At 41.8% G+C, this 22,540-nt stretch overlaps 1 pseudogene; it reads right to left on the reverse strand.

Annotated features, from left to right (window-relative positions):
• Window positions 1-22,050: 22,050 nt before the first annotated feature.
• Rsl24d1-ps2 (ribosomal L24 domain containing 1, pseudogene 2) lies at window positions 22,051-22,540 on the reverse strand (annotated as a pseudogene).

A 22,540-nucleotide genomic window follows, 5' to 3' on the forward strand; every position in this document is an offset into this window, starting at 1 on the left:
AGAGCCTGCCCCATATGTGGCCCATAAATATACAGCCACCCAATTAGACAAGATGGATGAAGCAAAGAAGTGCAGGCCGACAGGAGCTGGATGTAGATCTCTCCTGAGAGACACACCCAGAATACAGCAAATACAGAGGCGAATGCCAGCAGCAAACCACTGAACTGAGAATAGGACCCCCATTGAAGGAATCAGAGAAAGAACTGGAAGAGCTTGAAGGGGCTCGAGACCCCTTATGAACAACAATGCCAAGCAACCAGAGCTTCCACTACCTACAGACTATACATGGACTGACCCTGGACTCTGACCTCATACGTAGCAATGAATATCCTAGTAAGGTCACCAGTGGAAGGGGAAGCCCTTGGTCCTGCTAAGACTGAACCCCCAGTGAACGTGATTGTTGTGGGGAGGGCGGCAATGGGGGAAGGTTGGGGAGGGGAACACCCATAAAGAAGGGGAGGGGGAGGGATTAGGGGGATGTTTGCCTGGAAACCGTGAAAGGGAATAACATTCGAAATGTAAATAAGAAATACTCAAGTTAATAAAAAAAATAAAAAAAATTTATAAAAAAAAATGGTGTTCAGACCTAAACAAAGAACTCACAGCTGAGGAATGCCGAATGACTGAGAAACACCTAGAAATGTTCAACATCTTTAGTCATAAGGGAAATGCAAATCAAAACAACCCTGAGATTTCACCTCACACCAGTGAGAATGGCTAAGATCAAAAACTCCGGTGACAGCAGATGCTGGTGAGGATGTGGAGAAAGAGGAACACTCCTCCATTGTTGATGGGACTACAGACTGGAACCACCATTCTGGGAGTCAGTCTGGAGGTTCCTCAGAAAATTGGACTTTGAACTACCTGAGGACCCAGCTATACCTCTCTTGGGCATATACCCAAAAGATGCCCCAACATATAACAAAAGACACGTGCTCCACTATGTTTATAGCAGCCTTATTTATAATAGCCAGAAGCTGGAAAGAACCCAGATGCCCTTCAACAGAGGAATGGATACAGAAAATGTGGTACATCTACACAATGGAATACTACTCAGCTATCAAAAACAACGACTTTATGAAATTCGTAGGCAAATGGTTGGAACTGGAAAATATCATCCTGAGTGAGCTAACCCAATCACAGAAAAACACACATGGTATGCACTCATTGATGAGTGGCTATTAGCCCAAATGCTTGAATTACCCTAGATGCACAGAACACATGTAAGTCAAGATGGATGATCAAAATGCGAATGCTTCACTCCTTCTTTAAAAGGGGAACAAGAATACCCTTGGCAGGGAATAGGGAGGCAAAGTTTAGAACAGAGGCAGAAGGAACACCCATTCAGAGCCTGCCCCACATGTGGCCCATACATATACAGCCACCCAATTAGACAAGATGGATGAAGCAAAGAAATGCAGGATGACAGGAACTGGATGTAGATCTCTCATGAGAGACACTCCAGAATACAGCAAATACATAGACGAATGCCAGCAGCAAACCACTGAACTGAGCACAGGACCCCCGTTGAAGGACTCAGAGAAAGGACTGGAAGAGCTTGAAGGGGCTCGAGACCCCATATGAACAACAATGCCAAGCAACTAGAGCTTCCAGGGACTAAGCCACTACATAAAGACTATACATGGACTTACCCTGGGCTCCAACCTCATAGGTAGCAATGAATATCCTAGTAAGATCACCAGTGGAAGGGGAAGCCCTTTGTCCTGCCAAGACTGAACCCCCAGTGAACGTGATTGTTGGGGGGTGGGCGGTATGGGGGGAGGGTGGGCAGGGGTACACCAATATAGAAGGGGAGTGGGACGGGTTAGGGGGATGTTGGCCTGGAAACTGGGAAAGGTACTAACAATCGAAATGTAAATAAGAAATACTCAAGTTAATAAAGATAAAAAAAACAAGTAAAAAAATAAAGTAAAATGAACATATTAATATTTATTTTATTATGGACATTGTGGTGAATAAATGAGTTATCATGTATAACAGTTATGCCCTTATACTCTTATACATCTGTATATAAATTTGAAATATTCTTTTCAATGAAAAAGTAAAATGGAAATTGCCAATAAAAAATGTCTTCATGTAACTATAACTTTCTGTTTTGTGTTTTGCATATTTAAATATTTAAAATATTTAAAAACATTTATTATTTTTGCTTATTTATTTAAAATTTTAGTTTTTCTGATTAATTGTTGTTACACTTCATTAGTACTTAATTGCATTTTCAGGTTTATATCTACCAAAGGACACAAATTGAGTAGTCGACTACAAAATTGATCTAAGCAGAAAGCAGTTTCCTGGCTGTCAAGACCGAAAGACCAATAAATGTAACTTTGTATGTGTGAAACATGTAAAACGAGCTCAGGTTAGCATAAAAATGACAGCGTGGCTCCCGGATGACCGTTTTTTCCAGAAAGAAGGCTGCCTAATGAGACTTGCTTTAGACACAGAATAGAAAAGACAATTACTGGGCATGAAGGTACACTTACCTTAAGGGTAATCTTCTGAAATGTTTCTTGTTAATGCACATTTTATTTATTTTGAGTTTGTTCTAAGAAAAAATTATGAGCTTTAAGATTGGAAAGGTTTCCCTGGGCCAGGAGTGGTTGGCCAAGGAATATGATTCCAGCATTTGGGAGGCTGAGGCAGGCAGAGCTCTGAGCATGAGTTCTACAAAGTGCCAGGACAGCCAATGCTAGGTAGAGAGAGACCCTGTCTTTAAAAACAAACAAACAAATGAACAGAGAAAAGCTTTTACTGAACTTAAAAAAAATATGCTTTTTACTTGCATTATAAAATGCCTCTGAGGTTAAAATGTAGATTTATGGGACTTAAAATCTTTAAAAATAATCAGAAATTTAAAAGGGTACACACGTACTGGTTAGTTAGGCTTGCTCTCAGTCCATGCAAACTGACTGTAAGTACCATGTTTCAGAACTCCATGGGGGGGGGCAAGCAGCAAATCTCAGGTGCCCCATGATAACTGACACAACAGCTATCTGGTCCTACAGTAGTACGAGCTCTTATCGCATGTGGAGACTGTAACCTCAGCAGTACCAGCTTCACACAAAACATAGGGAACAGTGAGCAATGCTGGATGACCACTGAACCAGCTGTAAGATTCAGACAGCTAAAGAGTTCCAAAGAGTTTCTTCTTGCAGAAGCCTGGAATATAAAACTTAATAATTTACTCAGAACAGTGGAACTTCTGGCACATGTATATGCTTGCCTTCATTGATGTGTTTGTCTGTCAACTTGGCTATTTCTGAAGTTGTTCAGCAGCTGCCTGTTTAGAATTCCATGCACGGCTAGTTCCTGAAGACTGAAGACAGTTGAAATAGTCTAGTCTAGAATAATCTCACCACCAAATGTCAATGACTTGGGTGCATGTTGTGTTTCCTCGTGAGTGCACATGGCATCCTTTCAGTTAGATTTCCTTCTTGGTTTTGTAACTTGTCATTTCTTCTTGCCCTTTCCCATACCCATCTCCTTCCCACAGCTCTCCAGCACATTTACTCACTGTTCTGTGTGTCAGAAGACAGGGTGTGTGTATTATTTTATATGTTGATGACAGTTTTCAGATCAGGAGCCTGATCCCAGGAATGGGGGTGGATGGATGGATGGATGGCTACAGTTGTGTGTGGATGACGTCACTAAGGAAACTGAATTTACTGTCTCTATGAGCAGCACCTGGGATATGAAATGTATGCGCTGGTGGACACCTGATTCTACTTTTCTCCATGTGGACAGTTTCCCAGTGCCATGTTGGAGAGGCACAGTGAGGACAGGAAAGAAGTCTTCACATAAAAATATTTTTACTTCTACATGATGTAAAGACTGCATTCTGCATCTTTTGTAACATGGTCTTTTGTCATTACAGACATGGAAATAGCATGTGAAACAGTTGCCTAGATGTCAGTATATTAAGTCAGGGAAAACTCTTGTCCCCCTACTCCCACCCCATGTATACATATTCCTAAAAAGGTAAATTGCTAAATTTATACTGTGTGATTCTATTCTTCATAAATAGATTTCACTATTCTATATTAAACTTTGTCAGAAAATGAAAAAAATTTTGAGTGGAGGGTGGCCCCATCCCCTGACTTGGGGCTGTGCCTATCTCTTGGAGGTGGTCTCTACAGGTTGTATTTCCCTTTTGTTGTGTATTTTGGCCATTGCGTCCTGGAAGCCTCTTGCTTACCTGGATCTTGGGACTTTCTAGTGGCTGCCCCCAGTTCCCCATCCCCAACTTCTACATGTTTCTATTCAATTTCCTGACCTTCTGTACTTCTCTCCTGTCCCTTCAATGCCTGATCCTGCTCCCATTTTTCCTTCCCCCTCCTCTCGCTCACAAGTCCTTCCCTCTCTTTGCCCCCTGTGATTATTCTGTTCTCTGTTCTATGCAGGACTGAAGCAGTCTCACTTTGGTCTTCCTCCTTCTTAAGATCCATATGGTTTGTTGATTGGTTGCATCATGGGTATTTTGACTTTTGGGGCTAAAATCCATGTATTGGTGAGTGCATACCATGTGTGTACTTTTATGTCTGGTTTACCTTACTCAGGGTGAAATTTTCTAGTTCCATCCATTTGCCTACAAATTTCATGAAGACATTGTTTTTAATAGCTGTGTAGTGCTTCATTATGTAAATGTACCAACCACATTTTCTGTATCCATTCCTCTGTTGAAGGACATCTGGGATGTTTCCAGCTTCTGGCTATTGTAAATGAGGCTGCTATGAACATAGAGGAACATGTGTCCCTGTTACATATTGGAGCATCTTTTGGTATATTCCTAGTAGTGGTGGTTCCTCAGAAAATTCAAAATAGATTTATTAGAATTTTAGAGAAAACAAAACAAAACAAAACCCAAAGCAGCCTAGCTGCCAAGTCTTAGTAGCTGCCAAGTAGGTAGTGTGTGGATAAGAGGAATGAAGCCATATATGTTCAGGATCAGTGCTTAAAAGAAGACTACTGCAGAAGGCTTCAGCAATTGTGTTAACAGGCTTGTAGTCACAGCCTGTGCTCCAGCAAGTCACATTCTTGCAACTGCCCTGGGTAAGACCACTAAAAGAGTCAAATTAATAGCAAAAAGCAGAAAAGGGTTTATTCAATGCGGCCACATTGGGAAGAAGCATGAAGATTCAGGGACTTCCCATCCTCCCTAATGTTTATCTTTGTGGTCCTGACAGAGAGAATTTTTTTTTTTTATTAACTTGAGTATTTCTTATAAACATTTCAAGTGTTAATCCCTTTCCCGGTTTCCGGGCAAACATCCCCCTCCCCCCTCCCCTTCCTTATGGGTGTCCCCCTCCCAACCCTCCCCCCATTGCCGCCCTCCCCCCATAGTCTAGTTCACTGGGGGTTCAGTCTTAGCAGGACCCAGGGCTTCCCCTTCCACTGGTGCTCTTACTAGGATATTCATTGCTACCTATGGGGTCAGAGTCCAGGGTCAGTCCATGTATAGTCTTTAGGTAGTGGCTTAGTCCCTGGAAGCTCTGGTTGCTTGACATTGTTGTACTTTTGGGGTCTCGAGCCCCTTCAAGCTCTTCCAGTTCTTTCTCTGATTCCTTCAACGGGGGACCTATTCTCAGTTCAGTGGTTTGTTCCTGGCATTCGCCTCTGTATTTGCTGTATTCTGGCTGTGTCTCTCAGGAGCGATCTACATCCAGCTCCTGTCGGTCTGCACTTCTTTGCTTCATCCATCTTGTCCAATTGGGTGGCTGTATATGTATGGGTCACCCGTGGGGCAGGCTCTGAATGGGTGTTCCTTCAGTCTCTGTTTTAATCTTTGCCTCTCCCTTCCCAGCCAAGGGTATTCTTTTTCCTCATTTAAAGAAGGAGTGAAGCATTCACATTTTGATCATCTGTCTTGAGTTTCGTTTGTTCTAGGGATCTAGGGTAATTCAAGCATTTGGGCTAATAGCCACTTATCAATGAGTGCATACCATGTATGTCTTTCTGTGATTGGGTTAGCTCACTCAGGATGATATTTTCCAGTTCCAACCATTTGCCTACGAATTTCATAAACTCGTTGTTTTTGATAGCTGAGTAATATTCCATTGTGTAGATGTACCACATTTTCTGTATCCATTCCTCTGTTGAAGGGCATCTGGGTTCTTTCCAATTTCTGGCTATTATAAATAAGGCTGCGATGAACATAGTGGAGCACGTGTCTCTTTTATATGTTGAGGCATCTTTTGGGTATATGCCCAAGAGAGGTATAGCTGGATCCTCAGGCAGTTCAATGTCCAATTTTCTGAGGAACCTCCAGACTGATTTCCAGAATGGTTTTACCAGTCTGCAATCCCACCAACAATGGAGGAGTGTTCCTCTTTCTCCACATCCTCGCCAGCATCTGCTGTCACCTGAGTTTTTGATCTTAGCCATTCTCACTGGTGTGAGGTGAAATCTCAGGGTTGTTTTGATTTGCATTTCCCTTATGACTAAAGATGTTGAACATTTCTTTAGGTGTTTCTCAGCCATTCGGCATTCCTCAGCTGTGAATTCTTTGTTTAGCTCTGAACCCCATTTTTTAATAGGGTTATTTGTCTCCCTGCGGTCTAACTTCTTGAGTTCTTTGTATATTTTGGATATAAGGCCTCTATCTGTTGTAGGATTGGTAAAGATCTTTTCCCAATCTGTTGGTTGCCGTTTTGTCCTAACCACAGTGTCCTTTGCCTTACAGAAGCTTTGCAGTTTTATGAGATCCCATTTGTCGATTCTTGATCTTAGAGCATAAGCCATTGGTGTTTTGTTCAGGAAAATTTTTCCAGTGCCCATGTGTTCCAGATGCTTCCCTAGTTTTTCTTCTATTAGTTTGAGTGTGTCTGGTTTGATGTGGAGGTCCTTGATCCACTTGGACTTAAGCTTTTTACAGGGTGATAAGCATGGATCGATCTGCATTCTTCTACATGTTGCCCTCCAGTTGAACCAGCACTATTTGCTGAAAATGCTATCTTTTTTCCATTGGATGGTTTTGGCTCCTTTGTCAAAAATCAAGTGACCATAGGTGTGTGGGTTCATTTCTGGGTCTTCAATTCTATTCCATTGGTCTATCTGTCTGTCTCTGTACCAATACCATGCAGTTTTTATCACTATTGCTCTGTAATACTGCTTGAGTTCAGGGATAGTGATTCCCCCTGAAGTCCTTTTATTGTTGAGGATAGCTTTAGCTATCCTGGGTTTTTTTGTTATTCCAGATGAATTTGCAAATTGTTCTGTCTAACTCTTTGAAGAATTGGATTGGTATTTTGATGGGGATTGCATTGAATCTGTAGATTGCTTTTGGTAAAATGGCCATTTTTACTAAATTAATCCTGCCAATCCATGAGCATGGGAGATCTTTCCATCTTCTGAGGTCTTCTTCAATTTCTTTCCTCAGTGTCTTGAAGTTCTTATTGTACAGATCTTTTACTTGCTTGGTTAAAGTCACACCGAGGTACTTTATATTATTTGGGTCTATTATGAAGGGTGTCGTTTCCCTAATTTCTTTCTCAGCTTGTTTCTCTTTTGTATAGAGGAAGGCAACTGATTTATTTGAGTTAATTTTATACCCAGCCACTTTGCTGAAGTTGTTTATCAGCTTTAGTAGTTCTCTGGTGGAACTTTTGGGATCACTTAAATATACTATCATGTCATCTGCAAATAGTGATATTTTGACCTCTTCTTTTCCGATCTGTATCCCCTTGATCTCCTTTTGTTGTCTGATTGCTCTGGCTAGAACTTCAAGAAATATATTGAATAAGTAGGGAGAGAGTGGGCAGCCTTGTCTAGTCCCTGATTTTAGTGGGATTGCTTCAAGTTTCTCTCCATTTAGTTTAATGTTAGCAACTGGTTTGCTGTATATGGCTTTTACTATGTTTAGGTATGGGCCTTGAATTCCTATTCTTTCCAGGACTTTTATCATGAAGGGGTGTTGAATTTTGTCAAATGCTTTCTCAGCATCTAATGAAATTATCATGTGGTTCTGTTCTTTCAGTTTGTTTATATAATGGATCACGTTGATGGTTTTCCGTATATTAAACCATCCCCGCATGCCTGGGATGAAGCCTACTTGATCATGGTGGATGATTGTTTTGATGTGCTCTTGAATTCGGTTTGCCAGAATTTTATTGAGTATTTTTGCATCGATATTCATAAGGGAAATTGGTCTGAAGTTCTCTTTCTTTGTTGTGTCTTTGTGTGGTTTAGGTATAAGAGTAATTGTGGCTTCGTAGAAGGAATCGGTAGTGATCCATCTGTTTCAATTTTGTGGAATAGTTTGGATAATATTGGTATGAGGTCTTCTATGAAGGTTTGATAGAATTCTGCACTAAACCCGTCTGGACCTGGGCTCTTTTTGGTTGGGAGACCTTTAATGACTGCTTCTATTTCCTTAGGAGTTATGGGGTTGTTTAACTGGTTTATCTGTTCCTGATTTAACTTCGATACCTGGTATCTGTCTAGGAAATTGTCCATTTCCTGAAAATTTTCAAGTTTTGTTGAATATAGGTTTTTATAATAAGATCTGATGATTTTTTGAATTTCCTCTGAATCTGTAGTTATGTCTCCCTTTTCATTTCTGATTTTGTTAATTTGGACGCACTCTCTGTGTCCTCTCGTTAGTCTGGCTAAGGGTTTATCTATCTTGTTGATTTTCTCAAAGAACCAACTTTTGGTTCTGTTGATTCTTTCTATGGTCCTTTTTGTTTCTACTTGGTTGATTTCAGCTCTGAGTTTGATTATTTCCTGCCTTCTACTCCTCCTGGGTGTATTTGCTTCTTTTTGTTCTAGAGCTTTTAGGTGTGCTGTCAAGCTGCTGACATATGCTCTTTCCTGTTTCTTTCTGCAGGCACTCAGCGCTATGAGTTTTCCTCTTAGCACAGCTTTCATTGTGTCCCATAAGTTTGGGTATGTTGTATCTTCATTTTCATTAACTTCTAAAAAGTTTTTAATTTCTTTCTTTATTTCTTCCTTGACCAGGTTATCATTGAGTAGAGCATTGTTCAATTTCCACGTATATGTGGGCATTCTTCCCTTATTGTTATTGAAGACCAGTTTTAGGCCGTGGTGGTCCGATAGCACGCATGGGATTATTTCTATCTTTCTGTACCTGTTGAGGCCCGTTTTTTGACCAATTATATGGTCAATTTTGGAGAAAGTACCATGAGGAGCTGAGAAGAAGGTATATCCTTTTGCTTTAGGATAGAATGTTCTATAAATATCCGTTAAGTCCATTTGGCTCATGACTTCTCTTAGTCTGTCGACATCACTGTTCAATTTCTGTTTCCATGATCTGTCCATTGATGAGAGTGGTGTGTTGAAATCTCCCACTATTATTGTGTGAGGTGCAATATGTGCTTTGAGCTTTAGTAAGGTTTCTTTTACGTATGTAGGTGCCCTTGTATTTGGGGCATAGATATTTAGGATTGAGAGTTCATCTTGATGGATTTTTCCTTTGATGAATATGAAGTGTCCTTCCTTATCTTTTTTGATGACTTTTAGTTGGGAATTGATTTTATTTGATATTAGAATGGCTACTCCAGCTTGCTTCTTCTGACCATTTGCTTGGAAAGTTGTTTTCCAGTCTTTCACTCTGAGGTAGTGTCTGTCTTTGTCTCTGAGGTGTGTTTCCTGTAGGCAGCAGAATGCAGGGTCCTCGTTGTGTATCCAGTTTGTTAATCTATGTCTTTTTATTGGGGAGTTGAGGCCATTGATATTGAGAGATATTAAGGAATAGTGATTATTCCTTCCTGTTATATTCATATTTGGATGTGAGGTTATGTTTGTGTGCTTTCATTCTCTTTGTTTTGTTGCCAAGACGATTAGTTTCTTGCTTCTTCTAGGGTATAGCTTGCCTCCTTATGTTGGGCTTTACCATTTATTATCCTTTGTAGTGCTGGATTTGTGGAAAATATTGTGTAAATTTGGTTTTGTCATGGAATATCTTGGTTTCTCCATCAATGTTAATTGAGAGTTTTGCTGGATACAGTAACCTGGGCTGGCCTTTGTGTTCTCTTAGGGTCTGTATAACATCAGTCCAGGATCTTCTGGCCTTCATAGTTTCTGGTGAGAAGTCTGGTGTGATTCTGATAGGTCTCCCTTTATATGTTACTTGACCTTTTTCCCTTACTGCTTTTAATATTCTTTCTTTATTTTGTGCGTTTGGTGTTTTGACAATTATGTGACGGGAGGTGTTTCTTTTCTGGTCCAATCTATTTGGAGTTCTGTAGGCTTCTTGTATGTCTATGGGTATCTCTTTTTTTAGGTTAGGGAAGTTTTCTTCTATGATTTTGTTGAATATATTTACTGGTCCTTTGAGCTGGGAGTCTTCACTCTCTTCTATACCTATTATCCTTAGATTTGATCTTCTCATTGAGTCCTGGATTTCCTGTATGTTTTGGACCAGTAGCTTTTTCCCGCTTTACATTATCTTTTACAGTTGAGTCAATGATTTCTATGGAATCTTCTGCTCCTGAGATTCTCTCTTCCATCACTTGTATTCTGTTGGTGAAGCTTGTATCTACAGCTCTTTGTCTCTTCTTTTGGTTTTCTATATCCAGGGTTGTTTCCATGTGTTCTTTCTTGATTGCTTCTATTTCCATTTTTAATTCCTTCAACTGTTTGATTGTGTTTTCCTGGAATTCTTTCAGGGATTTTTGTGTCTCCTCTCTATGGGCTTCTACTTGTTTATTTATGTTTTCCTGGAATTCTTTCAGGGATTTTTGTGTCTCCTCTCTATGGGCTTCTACTTGTTTATTTATGTTTTCCTGGAATTCTTTCAGGGATTTTTGCGATTCTTTCAGGCATTTTTGCGATTCCTCTCTGTAGGCTTCTACTTGTTCTCTAAGGGAGTTCTTCACGTCTTTCTTGAAGTCCTCCAGCATCATGATCAAATATGATTTCGGAACTAGATCTTGCTTTTCTAGTGTGTTTGGATATTCCATGTTTGTTTTGATGGGAGAATTGGGCTCCGATGGTGCCATGTAGTCTTGGTTTCTGTTGCTTGGGTTCCTGCGCTTGCCTCTCGCCATCAGATTATCTCTAGTGTTACTTTGTTCTGCTATTTCTGACAGTGGCTAGACTGTCCTATAAGCCTGTGTGTCAGGAGTGCTGTAGACCTGTTTTCCTCTCTTTCAGTCAGTTATGGGGACAGAGTGTTCTGCTTTCCGGCATGTGGTTTTTCCTCTCTACAGGTCTTCAGCTGTTCCTGTGGGCCTGTGTCTTGAGTTCACCAGGCAGCTTTCTTGCAGCAGTAAAGTTGGTCTTACCTGTGGTCCTGAGGCTCAAGTTCGCTCGTGGGGTGCTACCCACGGGCTCTCTGCAGCGGCAGCAACCAGGAAGACCTGTGCCGCCGTTTCCGGGAGCTTCAGTGCACCAGGGTTCCAGATGGTCTTTGGCTTTTTCCTCTGGCGTCCGAGATGTGTGTGCAGAGAGCAGTCTCTTCTGGTTTCCCAGGCTTGTCTGCCTCTCTGAAGGTTCAGCTCTCCCTCCCACGGGATTTGGGTGCAGAGAACTGTTTATCCTTTCTGTTTCCTTCTGGTTCTGGTGGTGTCTCAGGCACAGGGGTCCTGCCGCTCCTGGGCCCTCCCCCACGGGAGCCCAGAGGCCTTATACAGTTTCCTCTTGGGCCAGGGATGTGGGCAGGGGTGAGCAGTGTTGGTGGTCTCTTCCGCTCTGCAGCCTCAGGAGTGCCCACCTGACCAGGCGGTTGGGTCTCTCTCTCACAGGGTCTGGGGGCAGAGAGCTGCTGCGGGCCGGGATCCGCGGGTGTGGGGAGAGAATTTTTTAATAGAAGGAAGAAGGTGTGGTCCAATGCCTACTATTGTCTCAGTTCCAGCCTTTCCTGTAAGGTCACATGAAAGACTGGGCACTTTCCTTAGGAACTATCTTAATCAGATGTTTGAACTGGAAAGAACTACCCTACATATGGACAACAAACTTCTGAGTGAAGCCCAGAGAAGAGGATATGGGAGAAGGAAAGTTTCGCTTTTGGCTGTCTGTCTTCATTCTTGCTGGAAGTTTGGCTCTTCTGTTGCTGTCACTGGCACTACTTTGCTGATATTAGAACCAGAATCTTCAGGCTTCTAACATAAACTGAAAAGGCTAGCAGGCCTCCAGGTCTCTAGCACCATATTGGGTCTGTTGATCTTTATGGGCTGACCAACTTACCATATTCTTAGCCTCTTGATCTGAGACAGACATTATTGGATTAGCCAGTCTGTATCATGTAAACCACCCTTTAATATAATTCATTCTATTGTTTGTACTCCTATAACAAATACTGATTTAATATATCACTTGACAACTTGTAAATCTTTCTCTGGAAGGCAGCCACTGCTTCTGGCTACAAGTCCCTTATCATGAGCACACCATGCCAGAAACAGACAAACACCTTTGTGTCTTTTCACAGTGTCATAATTTATTGAATAACAGAAATTCACACGTTCCCTCAATTTTAATGGCTGTAATTTGCCTGATAATCTCATCTATTTTGCTCATCTGACAGTGGCAACTGCACCTTCTTTTTTTTCCACCCACATTTGTTACTGTTTATTTTGAAAGTTACGAGAGATGGAACTCAGATTAGTCTCAACATCACAAAAAAGGGTAAATTCTAATGCCAATGCAAAGACTCCTGCCAGCCTCAGCCAACACTGGAAAGGAGCCTTCTCTGTCCTCTGTTTTCACTTCAGCAGTCTGTAAGGTTTCCTCTTTGATCTCCTTCAGTTCAACTGGCTTCCAGTGGCCGCCTCAGTACTGAGGTCCTGCCAAGGGTCCAGTGTATATCCCAGCCTCTTTTTCTCAATCTTTGCTTCACCTTTACTGAGACTTGAGGCCCTGGCACTATGTTGCCTTGCCCTTTTATAGAAAGAAGTAAGCACCTTTACTCAAATATTTTATGGATTTAATAACTTTATCCAGAATTTATGCCACTGTAAAGATAGGTCAATTCTTGGATTTGTGTTTTTCAATTTTCCTGCTGCCTTCACTCAGAACTGCAAAGAACACAATTTCTGCCTTCACATCACATTTTATCTATGTTGAAACCCTGCTCTAAACCTCTGTTTTAAAGTGTTATCATTAAAGATGAAAAAATGAAGGAAAGCCTTTGTTGTTTCTCTGTTCTTACTGCTCAGAGCAAAAGAGAGAAGTCCAGGAAGGTGACATACTTTCCTTAACCTCTACCAGTGGTCAATGGCAGATGTCTAAGCTTTCACAACTGGGCCAAGGTCTTTATCAAGACCTCTATTTCTGGTTCTGGGTATCACTTTATGTTCATAGATGACCCCAGGATGTTACCTTCTCAGACAAGCGAGCTACTAAACTACTAAGTAGCTCAGTACTTCCAAGAAAAAAGGCTAATGCACTATACTGAAGAATAGACATAAAATTGGACTTTGGGGGAAGGCAGGTATGGGAAACTTCCTTTGAACATCCTTGTTCATCCTTTGATGATTTTTTCCCTCCATCTTTATTAACGTGGATATTTCTTATTTACACTTCAATTGTTATTCCCTTGCCCAGTTTCTGGGCCAACATCCCCCTAATTCCTCCCACTCCCCTTCAATATGGGTGTTCCCCTCCCCATCCTGCCCCAAATACCGCCCTCCCACGAACAATCACGTTCACTGGGGGTTCAGTCTGGGCAGGACCAAGGGCTTCCCCTTCCACTGGTGCTCTTACTAGGATATTCATTGCTACCTATGAGGTTGGAGCCCAGAGTCACTCCATGTATAGTCTTTGGGTAGTGGCTTAGTCCCAGAAAGCTCTGGTTGGTTGGCATTGTTGTTCATATGGGGTCTCAAGCCCCTTCAAGCTCTTTCAGTCCTTTCTCTGATTCCTTCAACTGGGGTCCCGTTCTCAGTTCAGTGGTTTGCATTCACCTCTGTATTTGCTGTATTCTGGGTATGTCTCTCAGGAGAGATCTACATCCAGTTCCTGTCAGCAGCAAATGCATGTTCTTTTGTCTCAGTTTTAATTACTAAATATTAATTCATATCACATACCGCACAACGAATAATAAATACCTTCTCATATATGCAGTTTATAAAATGAAGTTATATTAAAGTGTTCAAGAGGTTTGAGAAATGGGCTGTGAGAAATGCAAGTCTGTGATGGTAGGATAAGGAACCCGAAAGCAGATGTGGGTAAGTCAATGTCCAGAACCTGGTTTTGGGAAATAGCAGAAAATGATATGTTCAGGGTCACCAAGTGAGCATGTGATTAGGCCACACCAACAATAGGGGACCAAGCCAAGTTCAATTTCACGAACAGTCAGAAATTCTCTGCTTGTGAGCCACTGATGTGCACAGCAGTTGTAGGATGACAGGTTGGTTTGGAGGCTGTTGCAATCAGAGTGCTCAGTTTCTGCTACTTTACGGTGAAGGAGCTATATATATACACTTTCCTTTGTTTGGTTCACAGTATTAGACTTTATCTAAGAAATTAGAGAGGGAAGTGGGATGGCTCAGCTTCAGACACTCTCTCTAAGGTTTTGTAACCTGAATTTGAGCCCTGGAATCCACATGGATAGAATGTAAAAATGGAAAAAACGTTAAAAATTGCTGAGGTCCAGCCTCAGCATGAGGAGGGTCCTGAGAAAGGCGGGCATGGGAGGAGCTCTAATTTAGTAATGGCGTCAGTAGTAGATGCAAGCTCAGGTTCTCTGTACCTGAGGACTCTCGTCACTCTTCCTTCTGCTCCTCTTTGCCTTCTCATTTGTTTGCCTTCCCTTTTCTCGTGCTCTTGCTTTCTCCTTTCTCATTCTTTTTCCTTCTCCTGACCAGAGAGCCTGAACTGTCTTTTATTTGCAAACATTACAGCCTCAAGTCTTTGATCATTGCTAATAATACTTTTAGAAAATCCTTAAAGTTACATAAATCCTATGAATCTCAGATAAAGAGTTCCAAACACTGCTTCCTTAGAACAGAAAATGAAACACCAAGCAAAAGCACATCTCCCTCTAGGTTTGCACAGCCTGTTCTTCATAGGTAGCTGGGCACAGCAATTGTGGTTTCCTGGTACAGCGGACAGCAGTCTTCAGTAACCATTTTCACGTAAAAAAGAAAAGTGACAGACTACTAAGGTTGAAATGATTTCTTACAAAGTTTTAAAGTTTGTGCAAGTAAAACTGTTAGCTTTCTCTAATATCTCTCCAGGCGTTATCATCTCCAATTCTTCAAGTAATTAGGAGAACAAAGCACTAACTTTTATATGCTTATATATCATCTTTTAATTCTCAAATCTTTGTTTCCCATCCTATTAATTCCACAGCCTCATGCACTCTCCTTCTAAACTGTTTCTAGTTCATATATAAGCCTTTCTCTTATAAAATAAACTCATCTATCATTCAGTTGTATTTAATAGATTCCTTTTTTCTACCCACACTTCTCTTTTTCTTTTTCTCTTCTTCTATTGGATTTTTTATTTGCATTTCAAATGTTATCTCTTTTCCTGGTTTCCCATCCCATCCTCCTTCTCCCTGCCTTCGTGAAGGGGCTCCCCCATTCACCCACCCACTCCCTCTGGCCTCCCTGCTCTGGCATTCCCCTACACTGGGGAATCGAGCCTTCATAGGACCAAGGGCCTCTCCTCCCATTGATGCCTGACAAGGCCCATCCTCTGCTACATATGCAGCTGGAGCCATGGGTCACTCCATGTGTGAGTCCATGTCTTTGGTTGATGGTTTAATCCCTGAGAACTCTGGGGTGTCTGGTTGGTTAATATTATTGTTCTTCCTATGGTTTGCAAACCCCTCAGTTACCTCAGTCCTTTTTCTAACTCCTCCATTGGGGACCCCCTTTTCAGTCCAATGGTTGGCTGCAGGTATCAGCCTCTGTATTTGTCAGGCTCTGGCAGAGCTCTTGGGAGACAGCTATGTCAGGTTTCTGTCAGCGTGCACTTCTTGGCATCCCCAATAGTGACTGGGTTTGGTGACTGTATATGGGATGGATCCCCATGTGTGACAATCTCTGGATGACCTTTCCTTCAGTCTCTGCCACAGTCTCCACATTTCCTCCTGTGAGTATTTTGTTCTCCCTTCTAAGAAGGACTGAAGCATCCACACTTTGCTCTTCCTTCTTCTTGATCTTCATATGGTCTGTGAATTGTATCTTGGGTATTCTGAGCTTTTAGTCTAATATCGACTTGTCAGTGAGTGCATACCATGGGAGTTCTTTTGTGATTGGGTTACCTCACTCAGGATGATATTTTCGAGATTCATCCATCTGCACTGTTTTTAATAGCTGAGTAGCACTCCATTGTGTAAATGTGCCACATTTTCTTTTTTTAGCTATAATTTTATTTTTCTTGGATTGTATGAATTTGGTTTTGTCATGGAATATCTTGGTTTCTCCATTTACAGTAATTGAGAATTTTGCTGGCTATAGTAGCCTGGTCTGGCATTTGTGTTTTCTTAGGGTCTGTATGACATCTTTCCAGGATCTTCTAGCTTTCATAGTTTCTGGTGAGAAGTCTGGTATAATTCTGATAGGTCTCCCTTTGTATGTTACTTGAACTTTTTCCCTTACTGCATTTTTTCTTTTTTTTTATTAGATATATTTCTTTAGTTACATTTCAAATGTTATTCACTTTCCTGTCCTTAAGCCCCCATCCTCTCCCTTTCCCAATATGGGTATTCCCCCCATTCATCCCCCTTACTGTCCCCCATATTCCCCTGCCCTGGGGGTCTAACCTTGGCAGGACCAAGGGCTTCCCTTTCCACTGGTGCTCCAACAAGGGTTCCCTTACTGCTTTTAATATTCTTTCTTTGTTTTGTGGGCTTGGTGTTTTGGCTATTATGTGATGGGAGGAATTTCTCCTCTGGTCCAATCTGTTTGGAGTTCTGTAGGCTTCTTGTATGTTCATGTGCATCTCTCTCTTTAGGTTAGGGAAGTATTTTCTATAATTTTTTGAAGATATGTACTGTCCCTTTAAGTTAAGAATCTTTGCTCTCTTCTATACCTATTATACCTTAGGTTTGATCTTCTCATTGCGTCCTGAATTTCCTGGATGTTTTGGGTTAGGAGCTTTTTGCTTTTTGCATTTTCTTTAACTACTGTTTCAATGTTTTCTATGGTATCTTCTGCCCCTGATATTCTCTCTTCTATCTCTTGTATTCTGTTCATGATGTTTGTGTCTATGACTCCTGATCTCTTTCCTAGGTTTTTTTTTTATCTCCAGAGTTGTCTTTCTTTGTGATTCCTCTACTGTTTCTTTCCATTTTTAAATCCTGGACAGTTTTGTTCACTTCCTTTAACTTTTGGTTGAGTTTCCCTGTAATTCTTTAAGGGATTTTTGTGTTTCCTCTTTAAGGGCTTCTACTTGTTTACCTGTGGGTTGTCCTGTATTGCTTTAAGGGAGTTATTTATGTCCTTCTTAAAGTCCTCTATCACCATCATGACATATGATTTTTAAATCCAAATCTTGATCTTCTGGTGTGTTGGGATATCCAGTGTTTGCTGTTGTGGAAGAACCGGGTTCCGATGATGCCAACTAGTCTTGGTTTCTGTTGCTTAGGTTCTTGCACTTGCCTCAGGCCATCTGGTTATCTCTGGTGTTAGTTGGTCTTGCTGCCTCTGACTGGAGCTTGTCTCTCCTGTGGGCCTGTGAGCCTGTGCTCATTGGAGCCAGAACGTCCTTGGCAGACCAGTTCTCTCAGCATGTTTTGGATTCCAGAGCTGTGGGACACCCCCTGCTCTGGGCTCAGATGGAGACCACCATAAGGGGTCATGTCCCAGACCTCCATGTGGCTCCCTCTCCCTCTTCTCTCCCAACAAATCTCTCCTTGCATAGTCAAAGGGGAGAGAATGAGGTGTCACCTATGGGCTGAGGGCTTAGGATAGAGAGTGCTCCTGGCAGACCAGCTGTCTGCAGGCAGGTTTGTGTCCCACCAAGGGCTGAAGGAAAGCCCTAGTTCTGGGAGCAGATGGAAACCACATGGGCTCTGTCCATGCTGCATGTTCTGTATCCCTTGCTCTGTTGAAGGAAGCTGGGTTCTTTACAGCTTCTGTCTATAATAAATAAGACTGCTATGAACAAAGTGAAACATGTGTCCTTGTTATATGTTGGAGCGTCTTTTGGGTTTATGGCCAGGAGTTCTACCCATTCTTCTTAAGGCCTCTTTAACTCTTTATCCTTGGTGTTCCCAAGGTCACCCTGGCTAATTAATGCAGCAGTCGTTGGACCAGAGGGTACTTGTATCTCCTCATGATTCCAAGTTCAAGGCCAAGTCTGGCAATAAGCTTTTTCTACAAAAAACCATGTAGGTTTTTATGGCCTCTGTGGTTATATTGTCTAGATCCTTTCCCATGGCTCTAAAGGCCAAGCAGAAGGCCTCGTCCTCATCCTCCACAGTCTCATGACCATGTTCATTCCTTATTCCTGAGAACTGCATCTGTTTCATTCATTATGGCATGATTAGCGATGAGTAATGGGGGAAGTAGATTTCCCAGAAAGAAAGGGTGAAAGTAAAGTAGTAAAGACAGCAGAGCAGAGTCAGAGCAACAGCAACCATCATGGGAATCAGTGGCCTGGCAATGTTCCAGGGGCAGGAACTGTGTCACACCACCTCTTAATCAGCCATGCCGGATCTGCAAAAAATAGTATAAGGAGATAGAAGGATGGAAAAAATCTGTTGCTTTCTAAGTTAAAAACTCAGAAAGTGTACAGGCATAGCAGTAGATTCTGGGTGAGTATCTCACTGAAGGAAATATGTTGCCTATTTACTATGTTTTCCTGTGTCTGACATTTCTTTTTTCTATTAACTTTAGAAAGGGCTTTATTCATGTACAGATAATAGCATTTTAGCCATAAACTATACTTTCCAAAAGCCAGAGTTTCTTCCCTTTTTGTTGTTTTATTTTTTAAAGATCTTTATGAATATATTGTAGCTGTCATCAGACATACCTGCAGAGGGTATACGATTCCATTACACCATGTAGTTGCTGGGATTTGACCTCTGGAAGAGCAGTCAGTGCTCTTAACCACTGAAACATCTATCTGGCCCCCTTGGTTGTTTTTTTAAGGTTTACAAAAAATTGAAGAATGCTGGATATGATGGTACATGCCTTAAATCCCAGAACTGGGGAAGCAAAGGCAGGTGGATCTTTGTGAGTTCAAGGCACTCTGGTCTACAGAGTGAGTTTCAGGACACCCAGAGTTACACAAAGAGATCCTGTCTCCAAAAAAACAGGAGGAGGAAGAGCAGGAGGAAGAGGAGAAGAGAAGGAGGAGAGGAGGAGGAGGAAAAGGAGGAAAAGGAAGGAAAGAAAGGAAGGAAGGAAGGAAGGAAGGAAGGAAGGAAAAGAAAGGAAAAGAAAACCACACACTAAACTTTAAAAGTCACCAAGATTCTATTGCTTCTAGATCACTGCCGGGTTGGAAGGAAAGGAGAATCTTTTAGGACAGATGTCACAACTTGGTACTGAGCACTCAACAAAGTAAAAATAGTAAGGTGCCATTCAGGCACAGTTTATCATTCCGGCCCACCTCCACCATCACAGCTGCTTACTAGAATGGCCGAAGCAAGTCAGATAGACCAAAATAATTCAACTGTATTGTATGCTACCATAATGCAACTCTAAGAAGTTACTAAACATACTCTTCCAAAACAAAAGAGACTCAGGTAGCCATGAGAGCAGTCAGTTTCTATGTGACCTTTACTTCAATAATCCTAATAAACAGAATACCCCACTGCAAGGAAAATATTACATATTGTCAAATTTCACACTGGCAGGCAGTCAGCTCAGCCATATTTTTTTCTCTATCTTTATTAAATTGGGTATTTCCTATTTACATTTTGATTGCTATTCCATTTCCCGGTTTCTGGGCCAATATCCCCCTAACCCCTCCCACTCCCCTTCTATATGGATGTTCTCCTCCCCATCCTCCCCCCCATTACCACCCTCCCACCAACAATCACATTCACTGGGGGTTCAGTCTTGGCAGGACCAAGGGCATCCCCTTCAACTGGTGCCCTTACTAGGCTATTCATTGCTACCTATGAAGTTGGAGCCCAGGGACAGTCCATGTGTAGTCTATGGGTAATGGCTTAGTCCCTGAAAACTCTGGTTGGTTGGCATTGTTGTTCATATGGGGTCTCAAGCCCCTTCAAGCTCTTTCAGTCCTTTCTCTGATTCCTTCAACAGGGGTCCCGTTCTCAGTTCAGTGGTTTGCTGCTGGCATTCGCCTATGTATTTGCCATATTCCAGCTGTGTCTCCCAGTAGAGACCTACATCCGGTTCCTGTCAGCCGGCACTTCTTTGCTTCATCCATCTTGTCTAATTGGGTGGCTGTATATTTATGGGCCACATGTGGGGCAGGCTCTGAATGGGTGTTCCTTCTGCCTCTGTTTTAATCTTTGCCTCCCTATTCCCTGCCAAGGGTATTCTTGTTCCCCTTTCAAAGAAGGAGTAAAGCATTTGCATTTTGATCATCCATCTTGAGTTTCATGTGTTCTGTGCATCTAGGGTAATTCGAGCATTTGGGCTAATAGTCCACTTATCAATGAGTGCATACCATGTGTGTTTTTCTGTGATTGGGTTACCTCACTCAGGATGATATTTTCCAGTTCCATCCACTTGCCTATGAATTTTGTAAAATCAGTTGTTTTTGATAGCTGAGTAGTATTCAATTGTGTAGATGTACCACATTTTCTGTATCTATTCCTCTGTTGAAGGGCATTTGGGTTCCTTCCAGCTTCTGGGTATTATAAATAAGGCTGCTATGAACATAGTGGAGCATGTATCTTTGTTATTTGTTGGAGTATCTTTTGCGTATATGCCCAAGAGAGGTATAGCTGGGTCCTCAGGTAGTACAATGTCCAGTTTTCTGAGGAACCTCCAGACTGATTTCCAGAATGGCTGTACCAGTCTGCAATCCCACCAACAATGGAGGAGTGTTCCTTTTTCTCCACATACTCGCCAGCATCTGCTGCTGCCAGAGTTTTTGATCTTAGCCATTCTCACTGGTGTGAGGTGGAATCTCAGGGTTGTTTTGATTTGCATTTCCCTGATGACTAAGGATGTTGAACATTTCTTTAGGTGTTTCTCAGCCATTCGGCATTCCTCAGCTGTAAATTCTTTGTTTAGCTCTGAACCCCATTTTTAATAGGGTTATTTGTCTCCCTGTGGTCTAACTTCTTGAGTTCTTTGTATATTTTGGATATAAGGCCTCTATCTGTTGTAGGATTGGTAAAGATCTCTTCCCAATCTGTTGGTTGCTATTTTGTCTTAACAACAGTGTCCTTTGCCTTACAGAAGCTTTACAGTTCTTTGAGGTCCCATTTGTCGATTCTTGATCTTAGAACATAAGCCATTGGTGTTTTGTTCAGGAAATTTTTTCCAGTGCCCATGTGTTCGAGATTCTTGCCTACTTTTTCTTCTACTAGTTTGAGTGTATCTGGTTTGATATGCAGGTCCTTGATCCACTTGGACTTAACCTTTGTACATGGTGATAAGCATGGATTGATCTGCATTCTTCTACATGATGACCTCCAGTTGAACCAGCACCATTTGCTGAAAATGCTATCTTTTTTCCATTGGATGGTTTTTGTTCCTTTGTCAAAAATCAAGTGACCATAGGTGTATGGGTTCATTTCTGGGTCTTCGATTCTATTTCACTGGTCTATCTGTCTGTCTCTGTACCAATATCATGCAGTTTTTATCACTATTGCTCTGTAATACTGCTTGAGTTCGGGGATAGTGATTCCCCCAGAAGTCCTTTTATTGTTGAGAATAGTTTTAGCTATCCTGGGTTTTTTGTTATTCCAAATGAATTTGCCAATTGTTCTGCAGCTCAGCCATATTATACCCACAGTTCATGTCTTCATCTACACACAAACTTTCCTGTTTGCATGAGCATAGCACAGTTAAGCAGAATGCTGAGCTGAGACCTAACACCCACAAGGGGATGCTTTTACAGGCTGCAACATTTGAGGAGGAAGCATGCTGAATCGCCCTTGTCTGAGGTACCTTATGGAAACAATCAATAACTTAGGGGCCAAATGTCTCCACTTGATTCCAGTGTGCACAGGGCTGGTTGAAGGTAACACCGTCAGGAAGCATCCTCCATGTCCACATGTTCCTTTAACTAATGCACCATATTTTTTCCTCCAGCTGCTTCCCTTTGTCTGCAAGAGGAGCCCAGATAAGATAGATGTTCTGCATAATCTTTTTGCTGTCCTGAACCTTCTGTAGCCTTTTGTTTTTCTTCAACCTGTTCCTTATGAATTTAGCCTGGCGCTTCTGTTTGATCTCTTCACCTCTCTTCATTGCATCAATAGTTTTATTCCACAGCTCTTGCTGGTATTTCAAGGACTCATTTCTACATTTTTCAAATTCAAATGAGTTGTTCACTGTGAGCTCTTTGCCTACTGCTTTACAGAAGGCTTTAGTTCACTTGCCTTGTGTGGGTTCCTCTTCTTCAAGATTTTATGACACTTGGATTTGCAGAATTGGAACACATTGCAGTCGTTGCGGACGAACATTATGCTGTGACCTGGGTAGATTGGCCCAGAGCAGAAATAACACTTCTTGATCCTCAT

This window comes from Rattus norvegicus, chromosome 1, assembly GCF_021556685.1.
Source record: "Rattus norvegicus strain SHRSP/BbbUtx chromosome 1, alternate assembly SHRSP_T2T, whole genome shotgun sequence".
NCBI classification, from domain to species: Eukaryota; Metazoa; Chordata; class Mammalia; order Rodentia; family Muridae; genus Rattus; species Rattus norvegicus.